Consider the following 18,132-nt stretch of genomic DNA (forward strand, 5'->3'; position numbering starts at 1 on the left):
GGATGCTCATCACCATCAACCGCTTTCCCTGTACCTACCTGATTCCTTGGATACCATGATTATGTCGTTGTCTAGGGGGTTGGTATGCCTTCTGTGAATCTTTGATCATACAGTTAGATCTTTCCTAGGATCTGGGTAATCAGACATGATTGATCTCAATTCTGTCCGGGACCAGGGATGGCGCATTGCACTGTCCTTGACGGGAATGGTTCCCTGATCGTCAGTCTTCCCATTGGGGACTGTGATCACCCTGACAGGACTAAACTCAATTACATCACCTTGTTTTGGTCTTATAATATGGGGTACATTTGTTTGTGCGTAATATAAAACTTTGTACGTACCTGTGGACACGACCTCACCTGACCCTCCGTTAGGGGGTTTGATTATTGCCTTTACCGATTTGGTCGCGTCCACCTGGATGTCTTGTAGGATGGCTGCTGGAAGAGGTGCCGACATCGTTCTGGGCTCACTTTCTTGTTGGTAATCCTGAGGGAAGTTTAACATGGGGTGCGACTTGCACAGGTTAACGTTTGTAATTTTTACACTTTCATTTTCATAAACATTATTACATTTAACACTTTCATTCTTAATACAGTTACTAAGTGCATTTTTATCGTACAACATTGTGCCATTTCTCTGCAACCATAATCCTCTTCAATGCCATGTCTCTCCTCTCAAGATGAAAGTTAGATATGTAAGTTACATTTCTTTGCATTTCACTTTCCTGTTGCCATAACTGCAAACAATCATCATGTTTAACTCGTTTTTTCCAGGATTTTATGAGACTGATCCTTTGCCTTAAATTATGCAACACCTCTGAGTCAAAACTACCTATCCCGGGAAATGGTGTCTTATCCCCCGCAGTCCTTCGTGTCCATTCATCACAAAAGGTCTCAGAGTGGGGACCATATTTCCCCCACATTACTAACCGAGCAGACCCTCGGGGTCTGCAAGCCTCTGGAGTCTGAATCCTGACCTCCGACCGTCTCTGTATTGTGCACTTGGCTGCCATTGTGGACCTTTTTAACACAGAAAAACTTCCTAAAATGCACCAAACACAGAACTTCGTTGGAAATCCTTAAAGCTCTTCCACTGAACTTCTTCTGCTCCGGGTATCTCCGTTCCGCCTTCTAGCAGACACGTGTAGCCGTTGCAGGCCCTATCTCTAGAGATTTTCCTGAGAAAATTCCCTTCCTTTTTCTTTTACACAAATCACGCTTGCATGTGCTCCCTACAACACGTATGAGGGCAAGATTTACGCATGGATATACGACCTCATATCACGTTGCGTTATTGGTCACACATACAACCGTGCGGTCCAATCGTACCACTTATAGACACTTGTTGCCCATAAATGGTAGGATCATTGGAGTCTCCCTACTGTGCTCCAAAACAGCCAGAGCGTAATACAACGAAAACTTTATCACACTCTGTTGCACGTTTTCACTCAGATCGTGCTCATCACGTTCCACATAGATCACACAGATCACAAAGTCCACAAAGCGGAATTCAATACCGTTTTATCACATAGATCACAAAGTCCACAAAGCGGGATTCAATACACTCATACCGTTTTCAACCCACTATCATTCTTATAGTTTTCTGATCAGAAAAATCATTTCCCGTAGTCTGATAGCTCTCCCCAGAGGCGTTACAGTAAAGTAAGGTATTTAAACTAAATTTTGGAAACTGAACAAATGTGTGCTATTGTCTTGTGGCTTCTGTATCGCCTTACTATAAGCGATATTTCACTATATAAACGCTTACCAAACACCACACAGTATCTTCTATGCTGTGTGCTTGTTTTTTCTCAGCACGTTATCAATGCAAATGGCAAACAGGAAGGTGAGATGTGAAACTTACACAGATGAAAATTTAATCTAATAACATACATTGATGTAAGCACACGCATATAGATATTACATATAAGTACCAATCACTATTACTTATGATTGACTATGATATAGATTAAATAAATGCATTAAAAAAAAACTCATTAAATGATGATTTCTTTTTGACAGTGGATGGCTGATTGTTTCCTGAGTCAACTGAAAACCAGCCGCTCAGAAAAATAAAATAAAATTTGACCTTCCCAAAATGGCCGCTGCTCCTCCCCCTTCCACCTCCATGAGGGTCACACAAAATGGTGGACAGACCATGCGGCCTCTTGTCACAAAGAAAGTCATCATTCAAAACTCCTAAAGTTATTCTAGGCCTGAGTGTGTAGTTGGCACCAAATTGAAATAAAAACCAGATTTTCAAAGACAACAGCGTACTGTTCTTACCTCCGGTCCCGGATTCCCTCAGCACCCTTTACTAAGCGAAACAGACGCTTATCCAATCAGTACTGCAAGGAATATGATCCCGCCCTTTGCTGATGGATAATGTCTGCTGATATTACCTAGCAGAGATATGTGAAGGACAGGACGAGTCCCCCAATTGACAATGCTAAATTCCTTTGTCGTATAAACAACCCTTTATGAGGTCTAAGAACACTGTACGCTGTTTACTTAAGAAGTATCGTATGGGTACGCTAGTTGCGTAACGATCGCTCAGCCGTAGGCGAGACGCTCAAGCGTCACGTTCGCTCACGGCCCAGAGATCACAGGACAGCACGTTAAATGGCTTTTGACTAACGTAATGATTCGCTATGGCGTAGCAGACGCTCGAGACCACGAGGAGATCACCAGCGGCGCAGACGCTCACAACGCTATACCTTTATGTCTAAACCTTTTAACAATGAAATACACAGAATACCTTAATGTGAATACAGGGTGTAAGTGCAACCTTGTGTAACCTGACTAACTACAAAGCTGCTTGTGCGTCATCGACGCTCAAGTGAACACTTAACACTATAGGAAATACACAGATACTGGTTTAGGGTCCAAAGCCTATTAACTGTATTATATCTAATATACTTGTAAAAGAAAATCACAGTACAAATGATACACTACAATATAACAGAGACTACCTAACCAGATAACTACACAATAAATACAATACAATACAATTACTATTTATGGGAAAATGGAAGGGGAAGAGAAGAAGAGAGAGATAGAGAGAAATGGCTCATGATAACATTAAATAAGAGACAACATGGTTGCAGATAAAACTACACATGTGAGAGACAATCGCTGCGCAGTTAGTCAATGCTGAATACAGCATGGGATGGAAGCTAGACTCCATTTTGAGAAACCTCCACTTGATTCCAAAGACCACACCACATGGCTGAAAGGGGGAGGGGAAGACATCCAGCAGCAGCCATTTTAGATTTGCAGGTCCAAACACATGGCACTTTATTCCAAAATGTCCAAGCCTCAAAACAATGCATATGTTCTGATTTTACAATTCCAAACCATCTAAATCACCTTTCACAATGTAATCCAACTTCCTAGAACCATCTCATAATTTCACATCCCAAACAACTTCAGTATCTCAATAACCAGAGCATATTCATCACAAGACCAGATCACAATGTAATTAACACAAACGTAACTGCATGGTGGTATTTATGATTAACAGGATATATATTAGAACTAACCAGCACAATCTATTTTAAATCTCCATAGGCAAACAAATACCACAAATACTATGCTACAGATTGTATACTGTTCCAATTCATCACGGACTTCACAGAGTATCCACAAACACCCAACAATCACACAACCAAGTTACAATATCCTATTTAAACCAGAAAGCAATCTATCTGTTTCCTTATCTAGCCATGTGAGGTTCAATACTTAGCCTTTAGTTTGGAGGATGTCCTGGGGATTCAGCCGCCATGCTGCTGGGTGCTAGGTAGCTGTGTGTGTGTGTGAGTGTAGCTACATTACATCTGTTCTCTGAGGCCACACCTGACCACTACCTTCCTGTTTGACCAGTACCTGGGGGAGGGGTCTTTCTTTCTCCTTTGTATTGAGTCACCATTCTCTTTGTATATGCTAATCAGGTTCAGCCCTGAAAACTTAGTAAAAGGTTGTCTTGAGCATCCATTGTTCTAACAATGTGATCTTAGCTTTTATACATATAATCATATCTATCCGCTGCAATGTCCCACAACAACACAACAGGCCTCAAACTAACCCACACCTCATTCTGCTTGCTTCAATACCAAACATGATGTGTTTATCTGGTTCGGTTCGAATGATACACATCCATGACATTAATTCATTAGCCAATTCTAAATCTCCATGATGTCTGGTGCTGTTCATTATTATAACCATGTACTGTATGAAACAAGTGCCGAATCCATCTCAGTGCCATGTCCGAGCAAATGCGTGTGTTTCCATATATTGCTGTGCTCGCTGCGCATATTTGCAAGTATAGCGACTTATATGTGTGCAGTTTATATGGTCTCTCTATGTAATATTTTTGACTTTGACAGCCCCTTTCTTAGTGAGTGCCACCAAGGGCGCCACTATAGACGAAAATCCAGCGATAAATCGTCTATAAAAATTCGCAAAGCCCAGGAAACGCTGAAGCGCCTTCAAACTAGTGGGCTGCACCCAATCCAGGACTGCCTGTACCTTGGAACCCTCCATTTGGAAACCTTCTGGGGAGATAATATATCCTAGAAATGCGATTTGCTGAACTTCAAATTCGCACTTCTCCAGCTTCGCCCCAAGCCGGTGGTCTCTGAGTTTCTGGAGGACTAAGCGTACATGCTTCCGATGTTCCTCCAGGGAATGGGAGAAGATTAGGATGTCATCTAAGTATACAACTAAGAATCTATCCAAATATTCCCTGAGCACATCATTCATGAAATCCTGGAAGACTGCCGGGGCATTACAGAGCCCAAAAGGCATCACCAAATATTCATAATGCCCTGAGTGGGTATTAAAGGCAGTCTTCCATTCATCCCCCTCTCTTATTCGGATTAGATTGTACGCACCGCGTAGGTCAATCTTAGAAAAAATGGTGGCAGTACGAAGCTGGTCAAACAAGACCGAAATGAGAGGCAGTGGGTATGAGTTTTTAATCGTGATACGGTTCAATTCCCTGAAGTCGATGCAGGGTCGCAACGAACCGTCCTTTTTACCCACGAAGAAGAACCCCGACCCAACTGGAGACTGTGAAGGTCTGATAAATCCCTTAGCCAAGTTCTCCTGAATGTACTCTGCCATAGCCTGAGTCTCAGGACGTGACAGGGAGTACAACCTGCTCTTGGGAAGCTTAGCATTTGGCAACAAATCAATGGCACAGTCATAGGGGCGATGGGGAGGTAGTACCTCTGCAACTTTTTTGGAGAACACGTCCGCAAAATCTGCATAACACCCTGGCAATCCTGGCAAACTTAGCTGCGAGAGCCTGACTGGAAGGCTCAAGCAACTCCTGAAACAATCAGTACCCCAACTAAGAATCTCCCCAGAGACCCAGTCAAATTGAGGATTATGGGCCCTTAACCAGGGTAACCCCAACACCAATGGGACAAAAGTACAGACAGTCACATAAAAGGACAATTTTTCAGAGTGTGTGGCTCCAATAAACAAAGAAATCTGGCTAGTGCAAGAGGTAATTTTACCTTGGGATAATGGTTCCCCGTTTAACCCACAAATCTCAATTTCCGATGCCAAGGGTACTAAGGGAACAGAGTGTTTCAGGGCGAATTGGCGGTCCATAAAAACCCCGTCGGCCCCACTGTCCACAAAGGCCTCAGTCTTGACAGTTTGACCGAGGATCTTCAAGGTCACCGGAATGATAAAAGTCTTTTTGGGAAATTCTGACTTCTGGCCTGACAGGATATTTCCCATCACCCTCAGGCCCTGAAGTTTTCCGGCTTTTCTGGGCATGATACTACCACATGACCTTTATTCCCACAGTACAAACACAACCCCTGCTGTCTCCTCCGCGTCTTCTCACGCGAGGAGAGGCGGGTAGCCCCAATCTGCATAGGCTCCTCGGAAAATTCCTCAGAGTCTGAATGAATGTTATTACCTTAGATATCTAAATATCTGGTATGTGGTTTGTTAGCTGTTTAAAATTGAGTTCTTTCCAGTTAAACTAGGTTCCTGGATATTGTCTTCTTGTTTGTCCTGTTTTCTTGTAAGACAATGACAATCCAGTCTTTACTGTCTTCAACAGATACTGGACAACTCTCGAACAATGGGGGTAACCAAAGGTATTTGCCTTCTTCATAGGATTACAAAGCTTTGCGTAAACAAGTCAGTCTGGTACATTGTGCTGGAGTTTCTAGGAGGATAATTTATGTGTGAACTGTAACTTGCTACTAGAAGGATGTACAGAGAGTGTGTGATTTATGCATTATATAGGTAAAATATTGAATATGGCTTTTGATGGCTTTTCCGTGCGAATGCGTATGCTAACGTATTTACTCATACCACGTGCTAACACGCAAGACCGTGTGAGCGGTTATACGTAGCTTGCGAGTATGTGTACCATGCCAGAACAAGCACGCGCACGGAGGCCATCTGTGTGGTGTTTGCACGTGATGTGTGTACCAAAATAATTTCTGACTTCGACACCTGGAAAAGGATTCGGTGGCTCCCCTGCTGCTGGGAGTTGTTTGCCAACAATGGGTGGAGTGCCTCAGGTTGCCTCAGCCAGCTTTACACAAGGTATGTACTGTACCATGAAAATAATATGTATGTTTTTGATCATTATACACAACAAATTTTTATATTAATTAAACATATTCCCACTTCAATGTAGACATCCTGACAGGAAGGGAGTAAAATTGTACAGGTCTCGGCTCCCTTATATGGAATCCAAAACCTGCAAGATGCGATGCTAAGATGATGATGTTTTTAAATGTCCAGGTACAGCCAAGGAATTGCTGTTCTGCTAAAGTGGAATCGAGATGGACTTTGGTAGCGGATCCTCAATTTACCGCTAAATCCAGATGTCCTACTATCAATATTACCCCATCCTCCCTCATAAATTTGCTGTGGAAATTTAAGTGCCACATGTTTGTGCTGCCCACTGCTCTTGCTTAGCTTAGTCATCCAGCTACTTTGGTGCAACCTTTTGTCCTAAACTGGATGAAAACAATATTGTGAGCTATGAGGTGGTCAAAATGGACTGGAAATGAATGATATTGAGGTTAGTAACACTGTAGGAACAAAAACAGTCCATAATTCTGTGATTTTTGATGTTTTTATTATTTTTGTAAACAAATACAGATCTAAAACCAAAACCCACAAGGGAGGTTTTGGCAAAACCAAATACAGATCCAAAACACAAAGGAGATACAGATCCAATACCAAAACCAAAACCCATGATGCAGGCAAGCACATATAATCACATTACTGTGATCTGTAGATGAAGGACTTTTAGCAGTACCTAGACTCTCCCGTAATTTATCTGGGGGTCGAGCTTTTAGTCATGCAGCTCCAACTCTATAGAACTCACTTCCCCACACAGTAGGCCCTAACTCTAGAATCCTTCAAAAATAGACTCAATACTTTCCTGTTTCCTCAAGCATTTCCATAATGGGGATCGGTATGTTATACCGCCGCTCAGGAAGCCGAATGTCAGGATATCGACATCGATTTCCCAAGTGGTGGAATGACGGCAGAGAGGCAAACGCAACTAAGCCTCTTGCGTGCTCGGTGGCGAACTACGCTTGCCACAGGTTCTATTCTCCTTCTATGGGTGGCATTATGGTAATCCAGTCGGGATCCTGGCGTTGGTATTGTGACAGCCGGGATATTGACAAGCTGTTTGCTGACTGCATACCCATAAGTCCCTTTATTATATCCATGCCCTCTGTATTTTATGAAAAGCTTTTCCTAGCTTGTCCTAGAGGATACTGGGGTCCACATTAGTACCATGGGGTATAGATGGGTCCACTAGGAGCCATAGGCACTTTAAGAATTTGATAGTGTGGGCTGGCTCCTCAATCTATGCCCCTCCTACCAGACTCAGTTTAGAAAATGTGCCCGGAGGAGCCGGTCACGCTTAGGGAAGCCCCTGAAGAGTTTTCTGCATTTATTTTTCTATTTGTTATTTTCAGGCAGTTCTGGTTGGCACCAGCCTGCCTGCTTCGTGGAACTTAGGGGGGGAATGATCCAACCTCCCATAGGGTTAATGGTCCAGTTCCCCACTGATGGGACACTGAGCTCCTGAGGGAACTATTCACAAGCCCCACCACGGCGAACGTACATTCCCGCAGCATGCTGCCGCCCTTAACAGAGCCAGAAGTGAGAAGAATGGTCAGTAGAAAGCAGGAATCCTGGTTAGTGGGTTGCCGGTGGTGATATCGGCATAAGGGTATGGAGACGCAGCGCTGACAGGCAGGCTGCGGCTCCAGGTTTCAGAGGCATACTATGTGTGGTCCGCCGTGTGGGGCGAGCTAAAGCCTTAAAATACAAAATACCCACACCGGCAGCAGCTTACAGGGGTTCTGACCCACTGTAAAGCACATTATAAACCTCAACCAGTATAATAAACCGGGAAGACTGTGCGCCATTAAGGGGACGGGGCTTCACTATGAGTGACTCCAGTGGTGCAGACTGCTAGAGAAGTGCAGTTCCTCCACAAGGACTCCAGATTACCTCAGCGGTACCAGGGGGTCATAGCAAGGGGGGGCCAGTATAAGAGTACTGATACTCTATTAAGGGTACTTAGTCTACGACCCAGCTAGGCTTAAGCTTTAGCAGAAGGGCACTGTGTGGCTGGCTCCATCATACTCCGTATCTCCCTAGAAGGGCTCTGTGTGGGTTAACTGGGCTTAACCTTTTTTCTCGTGTGTGTGTGTGTGTGTGTGTGTGTGTGTGTGTGTGTGTGTGTGTGTGTGTGTGTGTGTGTGTGTACCTCACATTACAATGTCTAAGGAGTGTGTTTCATGCATGGCAGAGTGCTCTTCTTCCCCAGGGGTATCACTAGTGGATCTGAACCAGCATGGTTGGATTCTCTAAAAGGGATGATCTTAAATATTTCTAATAAATTATCCCAGAAAGAGACGCAATACTTAAGACAGTCTGTGGATGACCTGATGAATAGAGATTCAGTTCCCATACCAGCATCTCAGACCCCTTCCATTTGTTCACAAAAGTGTTCAGTGGACAAGATCCTGCAGACTGACACTGATGACGACGTTTTAGACGCAGAGGAGGGTGAGGTGGACTCCGTGGAGGGGGATGCAGCTCTGTCACAGGGGGTACAGACTCTGATAGAAGCTATTAGGAACATTCTGCAAATTCCTGATACGGTGACAGAGGAGGATGAGGTGTCTTATTTTAATGTAAAAAATAAATCCTCGGCTACTTTTCCTGCATCAAAAGAGTCGAATTCTCTGTTTGAGGAACCCTGGGTTAATCCTGATAAAAAGTTTCAGATCCCTAAGAGATTACTCACATCGTTCCCTTTTCCTCAGGTTGATAGGAAAAAATGGGAAAACCCACCGATTGTTGATGCATTGGTATCTAGATTGTCACATAACATAGTCTTACCTGTCCCTGGGGCAGCATCCTTAAAGGACACGGCTGACCACAATTATTAAGAACACTCTCAAATCCCTGTACACAGCTGCTGGGGTGGCCCAGAGACCCACTATTGTTTGTGCATGGATCACTAAGGCCATTGCAAAATGGTCAGGAAATCTAACTGATGAGTTAGATTCCTTATCCAGGGGGGGAGATAGTTTTACTCCTACAGCATATACAGGACTCTGCAAATTCTATGGTAGAGGCTATAAAAGAAATAGGATTGCTCAATGCACGCAACACCGCCATGGCAGTGTCAGCAAGCAGGGGCCTATGGCTACGCCAGTGGACTGCGGATGTGGATTCCAGGAAAGGCGTGGAAAACCTATCATTTGCAGGTGAGGCCCTATTTGGAGCTGAATTAGACACATGGATTTCCAAGGCTAGGCGGGTAAGTCTTCATACCTTCCTTCCGCAGCTCCCCCAGCTAGGAAAACCTACTCGGCTCCAACGCTGCAGTCCTTTCGGATGGCAACATTTTAAAATAAAACCAAAGGTTCTACTCTGGTCTTCAAAGGGAATAGAGGTAAACCCAGAAAACCAGCAACTGCAGGCTCACAGGAACAGAATCCCGGTTCTGCTTCCTCTAAGCCTTCAGCATGACGGTGGTCTGCACTGCCTGGAAGACAGGCAGGTGGGAGCCCGAATAAGATATTTCAGTCACATATGGGCAACATCATGCCAGGATCCCTGGGTCAAAGATCTTATCGCCCAGGGCTACAGACTGGAGTTTCAGGAACTCCCACCTCACAGATTCTTCATATCAGGCTTACCAACTTCTCAAGAAGCAAGTATGACTTTACAGAAAGCAATTAAAAAACTGGTACAGACTCAGGTCATTGTTCCAGTTCCACTTCAACTGCAAAACAAAGGTTATTATTCCAACCTGTTTGCGGTACCGAAACCAGATTATTCGGTAAGGCCCATTTTAAACCTCAAGTCATTGAACCCGTACTTACGGGTGTTCAAGTTCAAGATGGAGTCGCTGAGAGCGGTGATCTCAGGTCTGGAGGAGAATTCTTGGTGTCTCTAGATATCAAGGATGCATACCTTCATATTCCGATTTGGCTGCCTCATCAGGCTTATCTAAGGTTTGCATTGCAGGACTGTCACTACCAGTTCCAAGCCCTGTCATTTGGCCTTTCTACGGCACTGAGGGTGTTCACCAAGGTAATGGCAGAGATGATGTTTCTCCTCCGCACAATACCGTACCTGGATGATCTCCTGATAAAAGCACTATCCAGGGAGAGGTTGTTGGACAACATTTATACAAAGAGATAGTTCAGCGCATCCCTAGCTTCACATAATTTTCATTAAAATTTTCATAGGAAATTCTCTATATATAGGCATACATTTATATAAAAAAACACAAAATTCAGAGAATCTAGAGTATGTAAAATTTATTTATAAGTGAAGACAATAATCATTTAAAAGATTGAGTAAAACTAGGTACCGGTACAGTGATTATAACACATATAACACTTAAAACGATACAAGACATACAAACAAAAAACACAAAGAAGATCCTGTGGGTACACTAAGCAATTTACCCCACAAGGAATTTTAATGGGCTGGAGTTTCACTTGCCACTTAATACCTCAAAGTCCCGATTGAATGAAAGAGTCTTTAAACTTCTTCAGCTGGAGTAGCCCAGTACAATGATTTAATATGTGCACAGAGTCTGTGTAGCTGCTTATTTGCTGAGGATACTTTTCTCACACTTGTTACTGTTGCACAGTTTCTGCTATTACTGATGCATTCCAATTCTGCACAAAAGGTACTTGCTGAGTAAGACAATGAATGGATCCTACCTTTTAGCAGTAAGTAACAGAGTTCCTAAACGGAACAAAAGATTGCTCAGTCCCGGTTCTAGCCGCGGTATAGCGGTGGTGTTCGTCTGCCGGCAGACGTCCCGACTCCCCATCACTTGCTCTCAGGTGACTGTACTGTACGAAGCTGCTCTAGCGGCTTGCTTCTGGACGGCTGGACGGAGCGGGATCCGTTGCTCCACGATCGACGCATTTCACCTTGCAGGAAGGCTTCGTCAGGATTGTGGAATAATGGATTTGACAACCCAGCGCTATTTAAATGATCTCCATGGGCTTGATTGTTTCTTTCCGCCCTTAATGCAAATGGAACCAATGGCCTCCTTGCCCTTAGTGTACATATATTTAAATGTATAAAAAAACGGGGCCAAAACCAAAAGAAAAACAAACACAACACAAAACAAAACAAGACAAAAAACCACAGCTTAAACTTATGTGGTATTAATTAGCGCAGTTATTTTGAACCATACTTACTGTACCTTACACTACTTGTAGAACAGCAGCTTTTTTATACCCACAGACTCATGACCACCCTATATCTGAAAAGTCGAATTATGGCATATAATAGGGAAGAAAGGTACAAATATTTGGAAACATTTAGTACTGGTAGAGGCAGTGAGAGAATGAAAATAGCTCCGGTATCAGAGGAAAACTTCTGTACACTATACCAAACATTAGAAACACTAGAAATAACTGAGATAAAGCAATGGTGGGAAAGTACTACCCTGAGTAAATATCTGGATCAGAAGATGATCCCGAGGGGTCTACGTATTTTGAAAAAACCTACTTTCTTGTCAAATGATAATACATTTTTGGACAGGTGGAATGCAACACTTGATTCCTGTTCCAATAATCTTATGAAGTTAATTATTATATACAGAGAACTTTCATTGAAAAAAATTGAAGAAAACATTGAAAAAATCAGAAAAAGGATAGAGCCTCTAAGAAATTTGGAAGACTTCAAGAAACTAGACATCCTTACTAAAAATAACATAAGAAAAATCGAAGAAGAAACAATCGAACAGAAGAAGCGAAAATTCAATAGGGACTTGGAGGATTATCAGTATGATTATAGGAATTGGAAAAAAAGATTTTGTACAACATCATAATAGAGAGGAACAAGGGAATCGGAGGAATTATGCCTCAAATAACACCAGATATGATTCAGAATATGAGTCAAGGAGACAAGGCCGATACCAACAGGAGTTTTTGCAATATGGGAGGCAAGATAGGATGACCAGAGATAGCCAGAGGAACAGAGACAGGTATCAACAGAACAAATTTGGAACAGAAAGAAACAATATTAAATATGATCCTTATAGAAATAAAGCATATCCGATGCAAAGTAGGAACCCTGATGAAAGAAAAAAGAAGGATTGGAGAAATGAAGAAAAGACCACGTCCATACGCTATCCAGATGAACAGACCCTTAGACGAAGCTTTAATCAAGGGAGACAGGATGTTCGAGAAGAGATCAATATGTCAGCTAACACTTTGATTAATAGATTAATGGACAAATTAGAACATCCTACCAATATAAGAAGGCCGAGAGAGGAAAAAGATGATGAAGAGTATGAAGATGCTGATGAGTATATGGACGCTTTTTTAGGCATGGCCCACAAGGAACACTACCTGATGGAGCAAGGAGCAATACCGAAGCAGTTATCCTCCCAACAAGACAAGGGGAAGAGAAAGAGGAGACAGCGAAGTTCAAGTATAAGCGAGGAAAGCGGGGAGGGATTAGGAACAATTGCAAAAAAGAACAACAACACGAGAAAGAAAAACGAAAAAAGACGTCAGCAGAAGGCATCTTCAACCTAAGTAGTTATGAACTTAGCAGCATAGAAGTAAAGATCTTGCAAAAAGGGCTAAAGTTTGCCCCCACAAACAAACTTAATAAATTCAATACTTTTATTGACCTGCAAAAGTTCATCAGAAAATTAACCTTGAAAAAATTTCATAAGAACCATCAGAAAGGATCGAGCCAAACAGAACAACCTGAAGAGACCTTCATGCATTCAGGATTAAAAGAGCCCTCTTCATTCTATCCACAACACCTTAAGAGTCACTCGATAAAAACATTTCAGAAATTAGTAGAGATGGACATAGAGAGTATGCCAATGAAAATACCAAGAAAAAAATGGAATATCTCCAAAGAGGAAAAAGAAGCTGTTATGATTCCAGCACTCTGGTCTGAGGTGGTCCTATTGCAAGGACCGGAGCACTGGAACGGAATGCTGGGGAAGGGAGCGGGAATAGAAAGTAGCCCCTGGCGCCCTAACTCCGTTGTCTCGCCCGTGTTGTCAGAAATCCCCTGCGAGACTATGGTTGCTTGAGCCCATGGCAGCCGCGTTTGAAGGGCGGATTATGTCTGCCCAACTCCGATGCCCCCTCAGGTCTTAATGGGAGACAAAGGGAAATCCGAGACAGGGTGATAACAAGGGGCCCTCTGACTAAACAACCAGGCCAGGGGCTACAAGCTAACTGACTAAACCTGAGGTATGTGCGGTAACCCGCCAGGGAAAAGGACAACCAAAATCCACTAGTCCGTACTCCTACCCAGCACCGCTGGATACCAGAGTGGATCTGTGGGAGCGGAATCCTCCGCAAAAGCTCCGAAACACAAATAATAAATGACAATTAATAAAGCGGCCCAAGCCGCAACACACGGCTACGCCGTGACTCACGAACTCCACTGGATGTTCAAAAGGTGCTCAGTCAGGACTCCAGGAACAGATGACGACTTCCGAGTACAGGACAACTGAGAACAGGAACGACCGGATACAGCAGGACTGGAAACACTCACAGCAAACAGATTCAGCATGCAGGAAGCTATTACCGGCGTCTGTGAGAAGCCCAGGAAGTGTATTTAACAGGGAGTCCTCCAATCAGCTGTTTGGAGGCTGATTGGATTAGATGCCATACAGCTGCCAAGCTGCATGGCCAGGAAAACAGATATCTATTAATTAAATTGAACCCAGCAACGGGGAAACGCAGTCCGTAAGTGGCGTCCCCGTTGCTAGGGTCCGTGCGGCTCCGTGCGCCCGGCGTCTAGCGTTGCCAGGGAGCCGGCGGCTGTACGCGCACGGCGTCCCTGGTTGCTAGGCGCCGGGCCGCACCGACGAGCGGACCCCGGCGCCTAACAGTACCCACCCCTTGAGGAGGGGTCAAGGAACCCCTAAAGCCAGGTTTCCGAGGAAATTCCCGAAAAAATGCCCTCTTGAGCCTCGGGGCATGGAGATCCTTATCCAGGACCCAAGACCTTTCCTCTGGACCATAGCCTCTCCAGTGCACCAGAAAATAAAGCCGACCCCGGGACAATTTGGAATCGAGAACCTTCTCCACCAAGAACTCCTGATGACCCTGTACATCTACTGGTGATTTCCCCTGAGAGATCTTCCGAGGAAATCTACTGGAAGAAACGTATGGTTTCAACAAGGAGCAATGGAACGTATTTCCGATCCGGAGAGCTCTTGGTAAACGTAACCGGAAAGCAACTGGATTGATTTTTTTAATAATATGAAATGGTCCAATAAATTTGGGGCCCAATCTAGCTGAGGTTTGTCGAAGTTTAATGTTACGAGTCGACAACCATACCCTATCTCCCACCTTAAAAGTGCAAGGCCGCCGGAGCCTGTCAGAAAAATTTTTCTCTCGAAATGCCGCTTTTCTGAGAGCAAGGTGCACTTTTCTCCAAATGAGTCTGAGATGAGAGGTTAAGGTTAGCGAGGAGACAGAGGAATGTTGAAAAAAAGAATTAGCTCTGGGGTGAAAACCAAAACCTGAAAAGAATGGAGACACATTAGTGGAGGAATGACAAGAATTGTTGTAAGCAAACTCCGCCAAAGGAAGAAACTCGGACCAATCATTCTGGAGTTTGGCTGAGTACAAACGCAAATACTGTTTTAATGATTGATTAACTCGCTCGGTCTGCCCGTTGGATTGGGGATGGTAGCCGGACGTTAAAGACAATTTCATCTTTAATGAGGCACAAAAAGACTTCCAAAATTGTGCAATGAATTGTGGACCCCGATCAGAAACAATATCAGTGGGTAACCCATGAAGTCTGAAAACATGGCGGAGAAACAAAACTGCCAATTCCTGGGCAGATGGCAGTCGGGGAAGAGCAATGAAATGGGCCATCTTGCTAAAACGGTCCACTACCACCCATATGACTCGGAATCCGGCTGACAGAGGGAGGTCTACCACAAAATCCATGGAAATATGAGACCATGGCCTGAGAGGAACATTTAAGGGCATAAGTTGCCCGATGGGCAAGGAACGGGGAACTTTATGCTGTGCACAGACCTGACAAGAAAAAACAAACTCCTTAATGTCTTTAGAAAGACCAGGCCACCATACTGAGCGGGAGACTAATTCCAAAGTCTTAGAGGTCCCCGGATGCCCGGCAACTTTGCTATCATGAAACTCAGTCAAAACAGTAGCTCTCAAAAACTCAGGGACATAAAGACGACCAGCAGGAGTATTTCCAGGAGCTTGATGTTGAAGCTGCTTTAACTGGGTAAATAAATCTTGTGTGAGGCCTGCCCAAATGACTGAAGACGGAAGTATGGGAGTAACAGGACTGTTATTATGAACTGGAAGAAAACTGCGTGACAGGGCATCCGCCTTGGTATTCTTGGAACCTGGCCTGAAGGTGATAATAAACTTGAAACGAGTAAAAAATAAAGCCCAACGAGCCTGCCGGGCATTCAGCCGTTTAGCTGATTCGATGTACTGAAGATTTTTGTGGTCAGTCAATACTGAAATGGTATGTGTTGCTCCCTCAAGCCAATGCCTCCACTCCTCGAAAGCCCATTTAATAGCCAGTAACTCCCGGTTACCAACATCGTAGTTGGATTCAGCGGAAGAGAATTTCCTGGACATAAAGGCACAAGGATGTAATTCTAGAGAGTCCGGATCCTTCTGAGATAGGATAGCCCCCACTCCAACCTCCGAGGCATCAACCTCAACAATGAAGGGCAATTCTGGGTTGGGATGTCTGAGGACTGGGGCTGAGACGAAAGCTTGTTTCAAGGCCTGAAATGATAACTCAGCTTCACGTGACCAGTTGGTAGGATCCGCTCCCTTCCTAGTCAGTGCCACAATGGGAGCAACCAGGACGGAAAAAGAATGAATAAATCTTCTATAATAATTCGCAAACCCTAAAAAGCGCTGAATTGCTTTTAAGTTGGTGGGTTGCGCCCAACTAAGGATGGCTTGGAGCTTCTTTGGTTCCATACAGAATCCCCGAGGGGAAATAATGTACCCTAAAAAGGATACCTCCGTGACATGAAACTCACACTTCTCCAGCTTGGCATAAAGGTGATTTTCACGTAGTTTTTGAAGAACCTGACGCACCTGGGTAACATGTTGTTCTATAGAGTCAGAATAGATCAGGATATCGTCTAAGTAAACGACCACGAATCTTCCAAGAAAATCACGGAGCACATCGTTAATGAGATCCTGGAAAACTGCCGGAGCGTTAGACAAGCCGAACGGCATCACCAGATACTCGTAGTGACCCGACTGAGTACTGAACGCCGTTTTCCACTCATCTCCCGACTTGATTCGGATGAGGTTATACGCTCCCCTCAGGTCAATCTTAGAAAAAATCACAGCCGAACGCAGCTGATCAAAGAGGACAGAAATCAGCGGCAGAGGGTAAGTATTTTTAATTGAGATCTTATTCAGAGCTCTAAAGTCAATGCAAGGTCTGAGTGATCCATCTTTCTTCTCCACAAAGAAGAAGCCTGCACTTAAAGGGGATTTAGATGGCCTGATAAATCCTTTCCCTAGGCTCTCCTTAACATACTCATTCATGGCCGCAGTTTCTGGTCCGGACAATGCATATAACCTTCCCTTTGGCAATGTGGCACCAGGAATTAGCTCAATAGCACAATCATAAGGCCGATGGGGAGGCAGAATGTCCGCATTGCCCTTGGAAAATACATCAACAAAGTCCTGGTATTCCACGGGAATGGGTTCAGGAATGGCAGCAGCTATTCTGACGGGAAACGTAATACATTCCTTATTACAGATGGTACCCCATTGTGAGATCTCCCCCGACTGCCAATCAATGATGGGATTATGAAAGGCCAGCCAAGGGTGACCCAGAACCACTGGAACTGCTGGGCAATGGGTAAGGAAAAACTCAATCTTTTCGGAATGAAGAGCTCCTACCGTAAGTAGTACAGGGGGTGTACAGAGGGAAATAACCCCATTGGACAAGGGACTCCCATCTAAACCATGCATGGTGATACACCTACCCAAGGTTAACTGAGGAATACCTAAGGCCTTGGCCCACGTTAAGTCCATAAAGTTCCCTGCAGCTCCACTGTCAACAAAAGCCGACACCGAAGAACTGAGGCTGCCAAAGGAAACTTTAGCTGGGACTAACAGGGAGTTACTCGAGGAGATAAGCTGCAGACCAAAGTGAACCCCCTCACAATTCACTTGGTCGAGGCGTTTCCCGACTTGTTCGGACAATTACGGGCAAAATGTCCCTTACCCCCACAGTACAAACAAAGACCAGAGTTTTGCCTTCTGGCTCTTTCTTCTGGAGACAGACTGGAGAGACCCATCTGCATGGGCTCCTCTATGTCTTCAGGAATGGAAAATACACAAGGAGTAGACCTGACAGGTGCTTCTTTTTCAGCCCTCCGCTCTCTGAGACGACGATCAATCTTAATAGAAAGCTCCATGAGTTTATCGAGCGTCTCAGGAGCGGGATACTGAAAGAGACTGTCTTTTATAGACTCAGATAAGCCGAGGCGAAACTGACTGCGCAGAGCTGGGTCATTCCAGCCACAGTCGTTCGACCAACGGCGAAACTCTGTACAATAAACCTCTGCAGGATTTCT

The sequence above is a fragment of the Pseudophryne corroboree genome, chromosome 7 (genome assembly GCF_028390025.1).
Source record: "Pseudophryne corroboree isolate aPseCor3 chromosome 7, aPseCor3.hap2, whole genome shotgun sequence".
Classification (NCBI taxonomy): Eukaryota; Metazoa; Chordata; class Amphibia; order Anura; family Myobatrachidae; genus Pseudophryne; species Pseudophryne corroboree.